Source organism: Eretmochelys imbricata, chromosome 12, assembly GCF_965152235.1.
Source record: "Eretmochelys imbricata isolate rEreImb1 chromosome 12, rEreImb1.hap1, whole genome shotgun sequence".
NCBI classification, from domain to species: Eukaryota; Metazoa; Chordata; order Testudines; family Cheloniidae; genus Eretmochelys; species Eretmochelys imbricata.
This window is the reverse complement of record NC_135583.1, coordinates 25936830-25956315: the sequence shown is the minus strand read 5'-3', so window position 1 is coordinate 25956315 and position 19486 is coordinate 25936830. Positions and strand designations below refer to the sequence as shown.

The 19486-nt window shown below is 41.1% G+C and overlaps 1 long non-coding RNA gene across 2 annotated transcripts in view; it reads right to left on the bottom strand.

Moving 5' to 3' along the window:
- Positions 1-9664: 9664 nt before the first annotated feature.
- LOC144272777 (uncharacterized) overlaps positions 9665-19486 on the bottom strand; it is a 21026-nt gene continuing 11204 nt past the window's right edge. For both annotated transcript variants that reach the window (XR_013347676.1, XR_013347677.1), the window contains exon 3: positions 9665-10045. This is a non-coding gene — a long non-coding RNA (uncharacterized LOC144272777). The remainder of the gene's footprint in view (positions 10046-19486) is intronic.

Here is a 19486-nt window from a genome sequence, read left to right as displayed (position 1 = left end):
ATTTTTCTTATCTGTGAAATGGGGATAGTAATACTTACCTACCTCACAGGGGTGTTGTGAGGGTTAATTCAGCAATGTTTAGAAAGTGCTTTGAGATCCTTGGCTGGAAGGTGCTACCAAAATGGAAAATCATTATGAAGTGCAATGGATTGACCATTATGAATGTGATCTGTACAGCCTGCAGTGCAGGCTGCTATTGCTGAAGGCAGGAATTCTTTAACAAATCAAATATATTTTTTTAATAAATGTGTGTGGGGTCTTGCTCAAGGTCTCTTTTGAACAAGTCTAATTCTTGTATTGCATTAGAAGAACACTCCCCCGCACCCTGCTGTAACTCACTTTTTCTAGGGCTTTCCCCCACCACCATAACTGAGAAATGCTGTGCGTTCTTTTTCTTCAGAACTATTTTGTATAAGTCTGTACCAGATTTGCCTGGGATCAAGGGAGGCTCCAAAATACTTAATGATTCAAGTTTTCCTCAGTCTCAAAGGGACCCTGAAATGTGCATAGTGAACAGCACAAATACAGATATGATTTAACTCCTCTCAGACATTTGATTTAAAAAAATCAGTTTACTTGGGCAGGCCGCTTCTCTGAAACCTGTAATCTAAGAAGCATTTCTAACATATGCCATATTTATTCCACAAAAGCATCTACCCGTCTTCTGTGGCTCAGTGGGTCCACTCTTGTTAAATGAAGTAATCTAAATTAAAGCACCTCTTGGCCACCATTTTTCTGTATCTGATGTATTCAGCTCTAGTCTTGGCTAGATCTTTTCTTGCCTTGCGCCAGAGATGAACAGGAATGTCATGATTGCTATATGTGTCTGTTTAAAAAGAATGAGATATGTTCATGGAGGTTAAGACTATCAATGGCTGGCTCTAGGCAACCCTATACCTCAGACTGTCGGAATTGTCCTGTTTTGTCTACTCCCTCCTGAAGATCTGCTGCTAGCCACTGTTGGAGACAGGATACTGGGCTTCATTGGTCTGAACCAGTATGGCAGCTCTTATTTTCTTATTTAGCTAAAATCTACCAAACAAACCCTCATTTTAAAATATAAGATGTGCATTTAAAAATAAAACATAGATTTGATAGTCCTGAGGTTAATAAAAATATTATCCTGGTCACATCTTAGGCAATAATGAAAATACTGTATTGACCACGAATAGCTTATTGCTAAAATAAAAATACCACCATGGAACATCACTTCTTTCCAATTATCAGCAATAAAGCCATTTACATGCCAGGTTACCATTTAAGATTTTCCACATATTCTCTCATTCTGCACATTTATATGATTGAAGAATTTAAGGGATCCTTTACTCCCCTTATGAATGGAGACTCTCGAGGAAGGCAATATAGTCTAATTAAACCAAGGTTGCCTGTGTTCTGTTCCTGATTCTGCCACAGGCATTCTGTGACCCAGAGCATGTCACTTAATCTATCTCTGCCTCCATTTACTCATCTGTGAGACAGGGATAATATTTACTTCTTGAGGTTGTTGTGAGACTCGGGGCTCATCTACATGAACATTTATTTCACGGAAAGCTGGAGTGTAAATTTACCCCATGCTAGCCTACTGTGCACTAAGTGTCCATGTGGACCTGCTGCCATGCACTAAAAGTTCCATGGTGTGCTGTAATCTTTTCCCATTTCAAAGCGGGAGAGGGGGTAGATCAAAGTTCACTAGGCAGTAGGGTCCACATGGACACTTAGTGTGCAGCCAACTAATACATAGTAGATTTACAACCCAGCTTGCCAACAACTAAGTGTCCATATAGACAAGTCCTTAAATATTGTTTGTAAAGAGTTTTAGGGGCCCAATCCCACAAGTTGCTCAGTGCTTCTGAGAGGTGCTTAGTACCCTCAACTATCTTTCTGTAGAGTGTCTGCACTATTCCAGATTAAGTGTGGGGTTAATTGGGAACAGTTAATCAGGAATAACCCCCTGTGTAAACAAGCCCATATTTAGGAGTTGTTTTGCTTTGAGATTAGAAATCGTGAACCATTCTTACTGTGATTAAATGTATCCTGTTGATAGGAAAGTTACCCTATGAATTTCCTATTTTCTCTTGATGGAGTCAAAATGCATAAGCATTGGAATTTCTAGTAGAAAAGCATAAGTGTACAATATAGGTTATAGTTATAAGCTGTACACACCCTAACCCTAACCCTTTATAATTATTTTGTATTTGTAAAGAGGCGAATGTGACATTATCCAGGGGACAATCTGGACCTTGATCAGCTGTGTCCTCTTAATTCTCTGGCCTGGGGTGCCTTTTACACTGTTTTGCTGTCAGAACATCCACTCCTGGCCTGCTCATACAGCATTCAGCATGCAAATTTACTCCCAGCAAAATACATGAACTCTCTGACCAGTCACTCATGAATTACATACAGGGCAACATCTGAAAATTCTTAATCCCCTCCACCCCCAGAAATGTGCATCTTGTACTGCTCAGTACCCTTCTGAACAGTAGAGGCTCATAAGAAGTCCATCATTTCATCAAAGGAAAATGATAATGCACCAGTGTTATTATCTCAAATGGAGTTTCCTATACACTCTAATCCAAACACACTGGTTAAGATAAAATAACTATAGAAAGATCGATTTTAAGTGATTACAAGTGATGATGCATAAAAGTCAGGATTAGTTACAAAAGAAATAAAAGAGTAAAATGCAAGCTAATACCTAACTTAACAAACTAAATGAACTTAAAAGCAAAAGATTTTGTCTCACAATACACTGCAATAAATTTCACAGGCTGAGTCTTCTTTCAGCCTGGGACCCTTTCCCCTTAGTTCTGTTCTTTGAGAGTTGTCAATGTCATGAGCAGAGATGACAGAGGAGGGAGGTAAACTGAAGGCCACTGTCTCTCATTCTTATACCACCCTGCTCTCTTTGAGGATTACCCCCAGCTGGGGTGCAGGCGACAAATAGTCTCTTGTGAGGTCTGACCAGTCTCTGTGATGGAATGTAAATTTCTTATTTACACCTTCTTGTTACTGGAGAATGGCTGCTTAAGCAGGTGATAGCCTTTTAACACCTGGATGGGATGTCCGTGTGTCTTTGTCTCTGAAAAATTGGTTTGGGCCTGCTTTTCTTAATCTTGGAGCATGTTATAACAATGCTTTACAGCAGAATCTTATAACTTCACTTACAATATTGATACACTTATTTTACCAGGACAATAATGTTCAGCACATGATGAGTTTTCAAATGATACCTCACAAGGCATATTTTGTACATTTTTCCTAGTCTTGTAAAAGTGGTGAACAAATAGTATTGACCGTCATAATGAGTCTTTCACCTACAGAGCTCTAAGACAATTTCAAAATTTTATAAGAAATGTTACTTTTCACAATAGAGTGACAATTAAACATAAATTGTGTAAACCATAAGCACAGAGTAATTGGAAAATACATTCTAAGAAATCTTACCATTAACAGTAACTGCATTTTTCCATTTTAAAAATCATTATTAGAGAAGCATTTTTGTAGTACCCATTGTAATATGAGAGCAGAATTTTGTTTACATTGTTCGCTACTCAAACTCATAACAGGTGCAGTTGAAATGTCATGAACCTACAGCAACCATTAGCTACTGGCATCAATTGAAGAGTGAATGTTATAATGCTGATACCTTGATAGAAGGAGGTGGAATATTCAAAAAGGAGTGGAACCATTCATATTAGAAGTTGAAAACATCTCTAACATGCAATCCACCTCCCGCCCCAAAAATGTAGCATATAGCTAAAGAACATATCAGAAATTAAACTCATTACTAACAAACCACAAAGCAGCAATCTAACCAGTTCTTCAGAAGATGTAACATGGAGAGCCTGATTGAGTAGATGGATTCTATTTTCACTTAGCACAGTTCTGCTAATGACTGTGCCCTTGGAAATAAGAGCACACATTCATTCAGACTGTTTAATCTTAACTGTTCCTAACATAGACGCTGATCCTCTAACCTTCAAAATGATCAAGCTGAATGGCTATGGTTTTGAAAAGCATATCCTAACGTTCAGGTCTGGCATCTCAGAGTTGAGCCTATATTATCCCATGTGCTAAGATCAGTAGAGGGGAGCAAAACCCATGCTCTCCCTTGCCACATGATCCCACAGAAGCCCCTCCATCTCAAGTCCATGTTTCTGGAGCTCCATGGTTGAGTGAATATACTTGAGTACAGAGGGGGGAGAATGATGGTCATTCTCTGTGATATTATCTCCTCCCCAAATCTCTGGGTATTTTCCTGTGGAAAATAATACAGATCCTGCCAATGAAACATTCCATAAAGTCCTACTATGTGCATTACTTTGCATATTGGATTGTATAGATCAACAGCTAATTGGACAACTAAGTGATCATTTGTGCAATTATGACAACTGTACAAATTATATGCCCTTTACTGCACATGCACAGGAAAAAAATCTGGGCCCCAGTGTCCAAATCAGGCATCTGGTTGGTTTCACAATTGTCTTTGTCAGCGCTATATACATTGGAAATCAGTGACTTGCTGGTATTCAGTGCCAGCCTGATGAAAGCTGAAGTATGGCATGAATTTAGGGCTTGTCAACACATAATTTTTGCACCAATTTAGTTAAATTGGTGCAAACCCTTAGTGTGGACACACTTATATTTATTTAAAAGTGCTAATGGGTTACAGCAATTTAACTATATTGGTCCAAAACTGGGTGTACACCAGCCTTCAGCCAGGAAATGTGGTATAATAGAGGGATTAAAATAACCAAGGACTGTTTTAGATAGCATATTCTGTTTGTAGAAATCCTAATGTGATACACAGTCTCAGTGACTAAGCTAAATAGTAAACAAACAAATTCCTGCATATCTATTTATCTATTGGTTTTATACTGCAGTGGTTTTCAACTTATGCTCCGTGGACCCTGGGGGTCTGCAGCCTATGTCTAAAGGGGTCTGTAAAAAGTTGTTGTTACCATAGTACAGTGGTTTTCAACCTGAGGTCCACCTCCCTTCGAAAGTTTTGTGGGGGTCTGCAAATGAAAAAAGATTGAAAACCACTGCTATACTGAATCAAAGTGATATTTTTTCAGTTCAAGTACTTGATTCCTTTTTGATTCAGTGCTTTAAGAAAAACAGAAATATAACTAATGTATAATGCTACATTCCAGTAAAGAACATCTTCCAAATGGTTAAGGACTTGCAGAAAAAAACGTGAATATATTTTGTAAAAGGCTAACACAGCCTCCTGCAAGCCCTGATATTGCTAAATATGAAGATAACATTTGTTCCCAAAGGAAACTGCAGCAAAAATATGTCCACCTCAATCTTCAATTCTGTCTTTGCTTTTCTCTGTTCTTTCCCCTGATGGGTGCTTTCATCTCAGTGCCCAGCTGCTCAATCACATTGTCACAATGAGCCAAATGCTGATCCCACTGAATTCAAGGGAGCTTTACCAATGGGATCAGGATTTAGCTTTAGAATGGAACTGTAACACACAGAACGACTCACCTCCTGTTTTGGGATTACTCTTGAAATCTGGGATGATAAGAAATAGGAGCCTGGTGTGATTCTTGAAAGATATGCCTCAGAAATCTGATACATCTCTATGCAGTAGAACCTCAGAGTTACGAACAGCTAGGTAATGGGGGTTGTTCGTAACTCTGAAATGTTTGTAACTCTGAACAAAACTTTAGGGTTGTTCTTTCAAAAGTTTACAACTGAACATTGACTTAATACAGCTTTGAAACTTTTCTATGCAGAAAAAAAATGCTGCTTTTAACCATCTTAATTTAAATGAAACAGGCACAGAAATAATTGCCTTATCTTGTCAAATCTTTTTTTGAACTTTCCCTGCTTTTTTTAGTAGTTTATTTTTAACGCAGTACTGTACTATACAATATTTGCTCTTTTTCTTGTCTCTGTGCCTGATTGCATACTTCTGGTTCCAAATGAAGTGTGTGGTTGACTGGTCAGTTTGTAACTCTGAGGTTCTACTGTATTTTGATCTATACAACATTGTTGATTCATAACTGTCCCTGATAAATTCCATTACTGTACTCTCCTTGCATAATACTGAAATCAATGGCAGATGTTGTGCAAAGTGTTGAGAAAATAAGAACAAAAGAAAGAAAAGTTAATAGTTTTCATACTGCCAGCCTTGTAATTCTATCATCTTTGTTATAATGTTGCTATTATTACCCATGCAAAACCTTCTTCTTCAATATGGTATGACTAATCACTGCTGCTAAGGGGTGAGTTGTCAAAACACATCTATGGCTGCAAACACTTGCATGTGTTATGCTGGTGCCCTGTGGATCCTGAAGAGAAATACCATATCAAAATGGAAGACATTATGGATCAGATCTTCAACTAGTGTAATCAGGAGGGGCTTAGTCCTGATGCCATTCAAATCAATGGAAAAACTCCCATTGTCTTGAATGGAGCTAGATCAAGCTGCCCTTAAAAATCTGACCTAGTGTATTTATAGAAATAACCATGTTAGTCCTTCAGTGGGAAATAGTGTCCATTTTGGGGAGGAGCAGGTAAGAGATCGGGGATTTGAATGTCCAGCTTTGCACATTCAAAATTTTCTATTCCCGTGTATTTTAATTTTATTGTGAGGCAAAACAGAAGTGTTTTACCTCTTAGATTTTGGAATAATGTCCCCAGGAAAGTGATGGAGTTCACACTGGTTGGACCACCAAAGCTTAGTTAGAAAAAGCACTGGAGAATATGTTGCAGGGAGCAATCCTGCACTGATCCTTGAGGAATGGACTGGGTGACCTAATCCATCTTTCTGTCTGTATGATTCTAAAATATTGCCAACCCTAAGTATTAAAAAATTAAGACTCAGGCCCCCACAATCATGAGATTGACTTAAAATTCATGAGCTCTTTTAAAATAAGAAGTTCCTTTTTGTTCTTGATATTTGCCTTTTGGTGTTGTAGCTTTTCACAATTCACATTTTCAAATTTTCTGTGGAACTAGGGCCACAAACCTCCCTTTCTCAAAAAAAAAAAAAAGAGTGGGGGGGAGAAAGAAAAGAAAAAGAAAGTTGGTTTAAGAAAAAAACAAATACTGTGAGGCTCATGATAAAATGGAACAGTTAGCAACACTGCCATTTTTCCTAAACTTTTCCTAAACTTCAGTACAGGTAACTGAAAATGAAATACTGTATTTCAGATGGCACAGATCTGTGGTATTAAACAGACACATTCTTGTACTCTCCTTACTAGTGACTGCCATCTTCTGGCTAGTTAAGCAAAGGTCACATGTACAAACAGCTATTGTACAGTTTAATATACATAATCAAACATGGAAAAATATTATGTATATATCGGGATATATATATTTGTAATACAGAGTCAAGTTTACTTATTACAGTTGTTTTGATTTTCTTATTCCAGATAATCTTTTTCTTTCATTTTGCAGCCCACATTGGAAAAGACCCTTTTAGTCTAATAGGTCTTCCCTTTATGAAGCAAGTAGTAATGATTTTCTGTCATTATTTTAAGCACTATTTAGTCTAAATACATTCTAGAGTTGAAAGACTGAAAATTCATGCTGACCTTCCAGGAAATATTAAAGGCAGAGTTTTAAAATATATTCCATGTTCTTTCAGAATAGAGCCATGCATGAGAGAACAAAGGGGTTTGGAAAGAGTGCTAGTTATTTCCAAAAGGAGCTGTGATCAGAAGCCACATAGTCTTGTAGTGGCCAATACAGATCACTTGAGATACAGTGCTAAAACCAGGCACCCCTTGCACAGAGATCAGTTATCATGGAAAGCATTGGATTCTACTTTAAGTGAAACTTTATCAAGTGGTTTTGTGCTTCAGGTCTGATAATTACTGAGGGCTCAGTTTTGTACCCTTTATCTATGTTGAGTAATGAACAAAATAGGGCTACTTGTGTGAGTAAGTACTACTGAATGTGAGTATGGGTTCAGATTAGGGATATGGAAATTTTATTTAATGAAGCAGAGTTGATTGCAAGAGAGTAAGGCCCCATCCCATTTACTTTTCCTTAGACATCTTTGGCTTCTTCCTGAAACTTCTATCCAGAAACAAGAGTGCAGGGTTCTTCTAGGATTCAGAGCATGAGAAGTTCTCTGTAGCTTTAAAATTGTAGATTCATAACAGGCTGCAATTATCTGCCTGGAACTTCCTTCCCAGATAAATGAGGATCACGTGTTCCTGGTACAGCAAACCATTGCGGTTCCTCTGCGTTCAGATTTTCCCAAATCTCTCGCTTTTTCAGCTCCATGAGCAGCATCAGAATCCAGCCAAATGAAAGATCCAGTCTCACTTCTAAGCTCTACTTCCCAATCTACTTGTCAAATGGGGAGGAAGCCCAAAGCTAGCAGTATAGAGCAGATAATAGTATCACAGAATTAGAGCGGGGAAAAGTTTATCCCCCTTCAGGGGCAGAGTACAGAGAACAATCTGATATTTCTAAATGGCAGATTTTCTATAAAGGGAAGCATTTGGAGCTAGTTCTTCATCTGGTATGTAGAAAGAATTTCTAATGATCCTGGGAACTATTTGAGAGAGACATTTGTTAACATACAAAGTCTGTCTCTTATCCTTGTGGCTAAGCCTAATGTCTGTCGTATTATTAAAAAGACATTCACTTGTCTAGATCACTGAAAGCTAGCAGAGTCTTCTGGGCCCCATAATGAAGGACCCTGCACTATTTCTGATTTATATTAATAGGTCAGGGAGATCTTGCTACTTTTTAGCTGCCAACAACACCTTTTTGGTAAAATACAGTATCTACACTGAAATAGATTGAATTGAAAATGGAGAATATTTCAAAATTAATGCATGAGTACAGCAAAGCATGTATCTTTGCTCTTGATCCAACTCTAGCACTCTTACTGATCCATAATTCTGTTTAAGGTCAGACCCTTCACCTTTATCTGTAAAGTGTTTAAACTAATTATATTTGACTTTTAAAAGAACCCTCTATTTTGCATGAATCTTAGGTCATGTTTACATTACAAGCGTATGTTAACTTACATCAGCATACAGTCACCGCAGTTATTAAATCACGTGTGTGTGTGTGCATAGCTGGCTCCTTGTGTCAGCAATGCGTGTCTTCACCAGGATTGTATTGCATCAACTGTACTGTCACTGGGGGGCATTGAGGGACAGCTCCTGAAGGCCAGTAACAGTCGACGTAACCAATGCTGTGTCTACACTGAGTTGACCTAATTACATTGACCACGAGGCCTGATCTACACTTCAGACTTAGGTCGATGCAAGGAAGCTTACATCAACCTAAGTGTCTGTGACGGGTTAGATCACAGAAACCCCCTTGGGACTGCCACCTGATGTGCTGAAACTACCTCTGAGCCCGTTTTTCCTGGCAGCTTGGGACTTTAGTACCCTGTCTTGTTGAGCCAGACATGCTAGCCAGCTGCAAACACAGACCCAGGTCTGAACCACATCCCCCAAAACCTGCAGGCTTAACTGAAAACAGCTTAAAAAGTGCTCCTGTCTCCAGCACCCAGAAACCCAGTTCCCAATGGGATCCAAACCCTAGATAAATCCGTTTTACTCTGTATAAAGCTTATACAGGGTAAACTCATAAATTGTCCGCCCTCTATAACACTGATAAAGAGATATGCACAGCTGTTTGCTCCCCCAGGAATTACTTACTTACTCTGAGTTAATTAATAAGCAAAAAGTGATTTTATTAAATATAAAAAGTAGGATTTAAGTGGTTCCAAGTAATAACAGATAGAACAAAGTAAATTACCAAGCAAAATAAAACAAAAACACACAAGTCTAAGCCTAATACAGTAGGAAACTGAATACAGATGAAATCTCACCCTCAGAGATGTTCCAATAAGCTTCTTTCACAGACTAGGCTCCTTTCTAGTCTGAGCCCAATCCTTTCTCCTGGTACAGTTCAGGTGTAGTTAGGTTTCCAGTTCAGGTAGTAGTTCAGGGGATTTCTCATGACTGGAACCTCCTTTGTTCTGTTTTACATCCTTTTATAGCTTTGGCACAAGGTGGGAATCTTTCGTCTCTCTGGGTCCCCACCCGTTCTTCTAAATGGAAAAGCACGAGGTTTAAGATGGATTCCAGTACCAGGTGACATGGTCACATGTCCTGTGAGACCCCAAGCCTTCATTCTTCCTGGCCTAACACACAGGAAGGCTTGCAAGTAAACAGAGCCATCTATAGTCAATTGTCCTAGTTGATGGGAGCCATCAAGATTCCAAACCACCATTAATGGCCCACACTTTGCATAATTACAATAGGAGTTATATTTCATATTTCTAGTTTCAGATACAAGAATGATACATTTATACAAATAGGATGACCATACTCAGTAGATTATGAGCTTTGTAATAATACCTTACAAGAGACCTTTTGCATGAAGCATATTCCAGCTACATTATATTCACACTCATTAGCATATTTTCATAAAATCATATGGAGTGCAATGTTACAGTGTCTACACTAAAATTCTGCTCCCCCCTATGTAACTGCCCCACTAAGCTGACTTAAGCACTCCATCTCCACCAGAGGTATAGTGCTTAGGTCGATGTAGTTAGGTTGACGCAGTGTCAGGGTAGACACTGCATTGCTTACATCGACTGTTACTGGCTTTTTCCAAAGCCATCCCACAATGCCCTACACTGACAGTACAATCAGTACAAGTGCTCCTGGTGAAGATGCACACTCCCAACACAAGGAGCATAGTGTGGATACGCAAAAGTCATTTAATTACTGTGGCGGCTGTATGCCAACCTAACTTAGGTTGACACAATTTTGAAGTGTAAACATACCCTGAGTCTACTCCGCTCGAGGAGGTGGTGTTACTAAATCAGTGTAGAGATTCACTTACATCAGCAAGAGCCAAATTTAAATGAAGACACTTCCACAGCTAGGCTCTTGATCCAACTCTAGCACTCTTACTGATCCATACTTCCGTTTAAGATCAGACCCATAGCCTTTATCTGTCAAGTGTTTAAACTAATTATATTTGACTTTTAAAAGAACCCTCTATTTTGCATGAATCCTTGGCCATGTTTACATTACATAAACTTATGTCGACCTAACTTACCTCGCCATACAGTCACCACAGTTATTAAATCGCTTGTGTGTGCGTGCACACCTGGCTCCTTCTGTCAGCAGTGCATGTACTCACCAGGAGAGGAGCACTTTTATCAATTGTATTCTCATTGCAGGGCATTGAGGGATGGCTCCAGTAACAGGCAGCTTACGTTGACCTAACTGTTTAATGTAGACCAGGCTTTAGTTGCGATGCTGTAATACAATTCTGTTCTCAGCATTTGTAGTAGAGTATGATAAATATTACAGTACATGAGGCCATGACCATTGTATCACTTCATCTCCTGCTGGGATAACAGGCATTCCTCCACTGAATCTGTTGTACTGACATAGTTAATTATAGTCTGTCAGTGCATTTATCTTTACATCTATCCTAGTCTTTGCTATGTGGGCCATGATCTGGAAGCAGCATTTACAAGAGAGCAACACTCTCAGAATTATAATGGACAAAATACTAACTAGGGTGTAGTTATATCTAAAAGTGTAGAACTTACTGAAATGCAACCAATCCAAATAAACTTTTATAAGACAAAACACCCATGACAGGGTGGTCTTCCCTTTAAAGGCAGTAGTGCCCAGGGTCAGCCCACCTGCCACCTGGTATGGCCCTTTAAGGGTTTGAAGGTTCAGTTTAAGGACTTAAGGGAGATATGGAGAGAAAGTAAGTGGTCTGGGGAATGAATGGTGCTTGGGAGGAAATCTGGTCACTGTATCTTTAAGGGCCCAAGGCCAGGAGCCTTGCGGAGAGGATAGGGCCAGGTTCACCTCTGCCCCTAACCAACTGGGAATGGGCTGGGAGAGGGGAACCAGCAAAATGCTGCCTCCTGTCTCACAGTATGGCAGATGCTCTGCAGAGCCTTGAGCTGGTAGGGAGAAGATGCTTGTAGAAGAAGCCTTCCTCTGAGCCTGAGGAGTAAGTGGAGCCAGCTGAGGGAGAAGCTGATTAAGGCCCTACAGTGGGCTGAAGTACCCCCAGCTCCAGGAAGAGAGCTGGGGCTCCTGCTTTGAGAAGAGACAGTAAGTGAATTACCCCCAGCTACAGGAGGAGAGCTGGGAACTCCATGTTTGAGGGAGTGACCAGTTGAAGTACAACCCCAGCTCCAAGAAGGGAATTAGAGATCTCTTGAACAGTTGAGAGCTGATCAGACTCTTATAAGAACTCAGAGTGGGGTGACCTGGTGCCATTAACAAAGTAAGTTAGTCTTTCTATAAAGACTTTATAAATCAGACCCTAAAAAGGTGGTAATTGTCTAAGTTTGGAAAGGACCTGAGCTGGAGCTGAGTGTATGTACCCCCAAAGGGGTTGTCCTGGAGGCCAGTAGCCCTTAACACCAACATACTGGTAATAGGTTGAAAATGTTTTGCACTGGCCATAGAACAAACTTCCAACTTAAGCTCCCTCTGTGGCAGTAATAAAATAAGAGTTGTTTTCTTATATCTACTATATAAAGTGATAAAAATTAAAAAGTTGTACAAAATTCCAGCAAGACCAAAATAACATGTGCCCCTGACACTGTAATATTCATCAGCCTGTTCAGCTTGAATTCTTTCATCACGAACACATTAGATAACAGGGAGAACAACTGGCAGTAGGTGCTTCTGTGACAGCTCAGCAATGGTAGGGTATTTGAAGATTGCAAACAACTGTTAAATCTCATTATCCTCAAACATAGTTGTGCCTTAAACTGTGTAAATGATTGGACATACTTCTACTCCCTTACACTTCTCCAATCCATTTGCCTTACTCTTACATCCACTGTGCACCCATTTTCTTTTGACTATGCAAGATAAAAAGCAGAGGAGAACTGAGCCCAAGCTTGCTCTCTGCCCAAAGGAGATTTACTGGTACCGCACAGGCAGCAACAGGCTAAGCTTTCTTATGTTCCCTACAGGCATTAGTTTCTTTGCCTATTAAATCTTTGACCTATCTGCTGATACTGCCAATAGGGGTATTGATTACAGTGGTGGTGGTTATTTTGTGGACTCTCATAGGGTGAGCTGGCCCTTTAAGGGGGATCGGGCTCAGCTTCACATGTGCCAGCGTTAGCCCACCTCCCCAGGCAGAGAGAATGAGTTCAAGGGTCACATGATGGGGAATATGTGACTAAGACCTAGGCCTGCTGGGAGATATAAAGGGTAGCCTAGGGCCATTTGGGAGAGACTTCAGGGACCTGAATTCTTATTTCAGTGACCAGGTCTGTAGTGACCACTGCAAGACCTCCTTGCTGAGCCCCTGCTACACTACCCTCATCTTCGGGAACAAGTGGTAGAGCCCCTCAGTATGTTGGAGGCTGGTCCAGGCTGCTGTCATCAGAGTTGGAGACTTCCTGGATTATGGCCAGTAGGAGTGGGTGGACCCCATAATGCTTGCCTAGCAGGTGGGGCTGTCTCCCTGATGTGTCACCTGCCATGTATGCCAGGACATGAAGGCTGCTCTGCCTCCCTGGGTTACCCTGAGTGGGCTCTAAAAGAAGGTGCTCCCAGGCCCTCCAGAGCTGATCACTGAGCCCTTCCTCCCTTTCCCTATCCTCATCTGCCTTCATTGCATGACCCAAGTGGGCTGCATGCTGTCAGCTGGTCTGCCTGAACTGCACCTTGTGAACAACTCTGAGCACTTGTGTTCCATACCATCCACTTCTTGCCCTTAAGTCCTGCCTGGACACTAAATGGCATGACGCGTTTAGGTGGGTGAGGAGCTGTGGTGGGCCAACCTATCTTCCACTCAGGCCCCATAGCCTGCTGGGGATATTAGTTGGTAGCTCCTCCATGAAGCCATGGCTGGTGTGGTTCAGAGTCTCCTGATACTCGTTCTTTTTGTGGCAAGAGGGAGATCCTAGTGCATGTCTGTCTATAGTATGCCAGGTTACAGCCATTTTTCTGGCTCCTCCAGAACCTCCTGCTCAAGTGCTGCCCCATGAAAACTGAGACCTCCTACTCAATCTCCTTCTGGCACTGCCCAAGATAACAATTCAACAGACCAGAAGGAGGAAGCTCAATGGGCGCTGTGCTCTGCGACTGGGACACACTTCTGTTCCTTCCTTTCCTCATGTATCCAGGAAGAGTTCTTGGGGCAGTGACCTCTGACTCCTTGGACTCCTTTGTGGAGCAGTGGGTGACGACCCAGGTTCACCGTCCCTCTTTGGATCCCAACTTCTGAACAAACAACCTCACTCCTGCCCCTGTTCTCATTTGTTGTCCCTTGTAATCTATTGATCCTTGGTTCAGTGGCCCCTCCCTTGATTGAGGAAGGTTCTGAGTTTTAGTTGAACTTTACCCATCCTTCCAGGACATCAAAGAGGTAGAAAGTCCAGAATGAGTAGATCTGGCAGTGTGATGGGGTGTCTGCCCCACACTGGTGGAGAAAGGGTTAAAAGCAGCCATGGGGAGGCTGCGCAGCAGACAGCTAATCAAAGAGGGGCTGCAATGTGCAGCCAGTCAGGGAAGAGCAGGCCCATATATAAAGAGAGCTGCAGGACAGAGTTTCCTCTTGGGAGCCCAGGGATAAGGTACTGGGTCCCTGAAGGGATGAGGGAACCGCCAGCACCCTGGGCCGGGCCGGGAAGCGGGAGCTCTAAAGATCAAAGCCCTTATACAGGTGCTAGAGCTACAGGGAAGTGGCCCAGGGAAATGGACGGAGGGGGTTGAAGGAGACACAGAGTGTGGCTGCGGCCTAGAGGGTCCCTGGGTTGAGACCTGAAGTAGTGGGGGGGCACAGGTCTTCCCCCACCTCACCCATACTTGCCACTGAGGGGAGTGACCAGTGAAGGGCTGAAGTTTGCCACTGAGGCAAGTGGCTACAACCTTGGGCTGCAGTCAGTCACGGAGACGATGGCTGGACAGAAGACTGCTGTTCCCCCAGAATGGGGGGAGAAAGGAATGGGGCACAGCCGGAGGGCTGTGTCCTGAAAAGAATGCCACAATCCTTGAGGTGAGGTGGGTCCGGAGCAGAAGTGATGGTGGTGAGATACCAGCAAAGGAGGGCGCCCTGGGAAAAGACTGAGCTAATTCCCAGGATGGCCAGCAGGAGGCACCGTGGTGGTGTGTTCTTCCCCGTTACAGACAGTGAGTGCTTCTGTAAGGAATGGATAAGGGCCAGTGAGGAAGCCTAGGCTGAGTAACAGTCTAGGCAGAAGGCCTGGGAGGGAGACCTCCTAGGAGGAGAAGCCTCAGCAGGGGCAAGACTTAGAACCCTACACAAAGGTGTGCCCAGCGAGGGAGGCTGGATAGAAGATTGATGTTTTGAGCTTTATGTTAATGAATCAGACTCCCAAAAGAGGAGAAAACACTTGCAGTATGAAGTCTCATTCTCTAGGGAATTGAGGGGAAACTGAGGCAGCAGCAGGTCCCAAATCCAGACCTGATAAGCCCTGCTATGTGGACTTTTTTGATGAACACCAATTTATTTAGGCTGCTGAACAGCCTTCATTCACTAATGATGGTCTGTCATTGATGACCTAGGTCAAATCTGCAACCACGGGCTAACGATGAAAGGTTCTATATCCCATTACAAATCCCTGAGCCATATATTAGTCCATATGGAAAATATATATGGATATGTGAAGTACATTAAAGTTTCACAAGCCTCTTAGTAAAAGGAACACTTATCGGTCCTGTTTTGTAAACACGGGTGTGCACAATTGGAGGGCAAGTAGGGGCAGACCCACCCCGCTAATAATTGGCAGGGGCACAAACTCCTCTGTCCCCGGTGGAGGCACAGAACGTGCCCCTCCAAAAGCGGTGGAATTTAAATTCCTGCACCTGCCCCTGTTGGCAGAGTACCAGACTCATTTCCATGGTTTAGAAAGTCACTATGGGCCCAGTCCAACATGAATTGACTTCAGTAGGGAGCTGGACTGGGCCATGAATATGCATTCTGTGTTGCTATGCAATGCAGTGTTTCAAACACACAGTCCTCTGTTTGACTGTTTACCGGACTAGTGCAGGGTGTCCTTGTGTGCCCTTCTCTAGTTATTGTTTTGCCTAGGACTGTCCATTGTCGTTTCTATGAAGGCCTTCAGCAAATGTAAACGTTCAAAAAGATTCTTGTTTGTGAATGTACTCTTAAGCAGATGCAGACTTGTTTAAAGACAACAGATTTTTCTTAAAGTAGTTTACCACGGTGAACAATGAAATGGAATATTCCCCAGCACTAAATGATATACCCTTTACATCAGATATCATTTGTGATAGCTCAACAAAAATATAAATTTGATCCCTGAAAACTAAACCCAAATTATGTGCACTGTTCTCTCTCATGGAGAGGAGAAAATTAAGGTAAAATGAGGCCCTAAAGTTTCTAGAGAAACAGAACCAATATAGCATGATCCCCTCCTACTCGTTCTCCTATGCTGTAGAATATGCAGATCAGCTAACACCAGGTAGTTTCAGCTTGACCAGAATGTCACTTTTATTAAATAATAAAAAAAGCAATTGTATTGTAAAATGGATGTAGAAAGCTAATTATAGTTAGCCTTGGAGGCTGGCAGTCAGAACTCCTAGGTTTTGTTTTGAACACGGTCACTGATTTGCCATGAGACCTTGAGCAAATCATTAAACCATTCTCTGTGCCTGTTTCCTTGTCTGTGAAGTGGGGATAATAATGCCCCAGAGGAATAGTGAGACTCAATTAGTTTTTATCAAGTGTTTTGAGATCATCGGAGAGAGCTGCTATAGAAGTGCAAAGGTATTATGCTTAAATGTCAGCACTCATAAGAAGAGAAGGGGCTCAACGATAAGTAGTCTGAAAATGCCATCTAGTGGCCTGTTTTCACATCATTAAGATACAAGAACTACCCCAAGAAACTTTTTCTTTGAGAAAACTTAGCCTATTCTAGTCATAAATGCTAGTGACCAGGGGAGGGGGGAAAATGGTCTTGGTAGCAGGGCTAGAAATCCCTGTTTTGGCTGTAAGGACATAGTCATAGAGTCAGTGTTCTGTGTGTTTAGAAATCACTTCATGTTACTGCTCTCCTTTATCTGACAGATTGGAGGCAGAGCTGATGCTAGGCATAAGTAGACTAAGCAATTGCTTGGGGCCCCACACAGCTCAAAGGGACCCCCTATTCGCTTTTATTGTGTGTTGTGGGCCCCCCACCCCAATATTCATGCTTAAGACCCCCATTGGGCTAGCACTGGTACTGGTACTGGTACTGGGAGAATCCTCAGACCAATAAAACGTATGTTCTGTTAACTAACTTTTAGGGCTGTCAAGTGATTAAATAAAATTAATTGTGATTAATTGCACTGTTAAACAATAATAGAATACCATTTTATTTTAAATATTTGTGGATGTTTACTACATTTTCAAGTGCTCACTTTATTTTTAGTTTTGATTACAAATATCTGCACTGTAAAAAACAAAATAAAATTATTTTTCAATTCACCTCATACAAGTACTGTAGTGCAATCTCTTTATCATGAAAGTTGAACTTACAAATGTAGAATTATGAACAAAAAAACCTGTATTCAAAATCAAAACAGTGTAAAACTTTAGTGCCTACAAGTCCAGTCAGTCCTACTTCTTGGTCAGCCAATCATTCAGATAAACAAAGTTGGTTACAATTTGCAGGAGATAATGCTTCCCGCTTCTTGTTTACAATGCCACCTGAAAGTGAGAACAGGTGTTCACATGGCACTGTTGTAGGTGGCGTTGCAAGATATTTATGTGCCAGATGTGCTAAAGATTCATATGTCCCTTCATGTTTCAACCACCATTCCAGAGGACACGCTTCCATGCTGATGATGGGTTCTGCTTGATAACAATCCAAAGCAGAGTGGACTGACGCATGCTCATTTTCATCATCTGAGTCAGAAGCCACCAGCAGGTTGATTTTCTTTTTTGGTGGTTTGGGTTCTGCAGTTTCCACATCAGAGTGTTGCTGTTTTAGGACTTCTAAAAGCATGATCAACACCTCATCACCCTCAGATTTTGGAAGGCATTTCAGATTCTTATACCTTGGGTCGAGTACTGTAGCTATTTTTAGAAATCTCACATCAGTACCTTCTTTGCGTTTTGTCAAATCTACTGTGAAAGTGTTCTTAAAACGAACAACATGTGCTGGGTCATCATCCAAGACTGCTATAACATGAAACTTTTGCAGAATGCAGGTAAAACAGAGCAGGAGATCCAGGACCAAGGAGTTTAGTCACAAATTTAACTGATGCATTATTTCTTTAATGAGCATCATCAGCATGGAAGCATGCCTTCTGGAATGGTGGCCAAAGCATGAAGGGGCACATGAATGTTTAGCATATCTGGCATGTAAATACCTTGCAACGCCGGCTACAAAAGTGCCATGCGAACGCCTGTTCTCACTTTCAGGTGACGTAAATAAGAAGCAGGCAGCAGTATCTCCCGTAAATGTAAACAAACTTGTTTGTCTTAGTGATTAGCAGAATAAGAAGTAGAACTGAGTGGACTTATAGGCTCTAAAATTTTACACTGTTTTGTTTTTGAGTGCAGTTATGTAACCAAAAAAAATCTGCATTTGTAAGTTACACTTTCACGATAAAGAGATTGCACTTCAGTACTTGTATGAGGTGAATTGAAAAATATTATTTCTTTTGTTATTCATTTTTACAGCTTGTAATAAAAATAATAATATAAAGTGAGCACTGTGCACTTCATATTCTGTGTTGTAATTGAAATCAATATTGAACATATAGAAAAACATCCAAAAATGGTTAACAAATTTCAATTGGTATTCTATTGTTATAAGTGCGATTACTTGCAATTAATTTTTTAATCACAATTGCAATTAATTTTTTAATCGCAATAAATGTTTTTGAGTTAGTCACGTGAATTAACTGCGATTAATTGACAGCCCTACTAACTTTTCGTCAGTAATAGTTCCAATTCGACTTTGAATTTTTTTATCTTCTAAAGACAAAAACTTTTGGGTACTTTCAAGGAGATGTTAGTTCAGTGGTGACATAAACATAAGCTTCACTCTAGGTGTAAATTGACCAGAAAATGGGTGTAAGTGGCAAAGTACTATAGGGTGACTTGTACTGACTGGGCATTCAATGGTGTGCAAAGGCTAAGGAGGCAGAAAGGAAGCATATCAGGAAAAGCAACAAGGATACTCTATGTAAAATAAGGTAACTTATCTTGCATCTCCTGTTAGTTGCTTTTCATGCTATATTGCTCCTCCCACTCTTTGGGCATGTGAGGTCCTTCTGCACAGCCACTCAATATCAGATCAGCAAATGGTACTATTTTACCACTAATACATGGCTTCTCACAAGTTAACAGTTGGGCCCTGATTTTCCTTATTTACATCAGTTTTACTATGAAATTCTGGCTTCAATAGAGTTACTCCTGACTTTCACTAGTGTAAGGCAGAGGGGAAATCAAACCCCTGCTGTGACACTTAACACACTAAAAGAAAAGGAGGACTTGTGGCACCTTA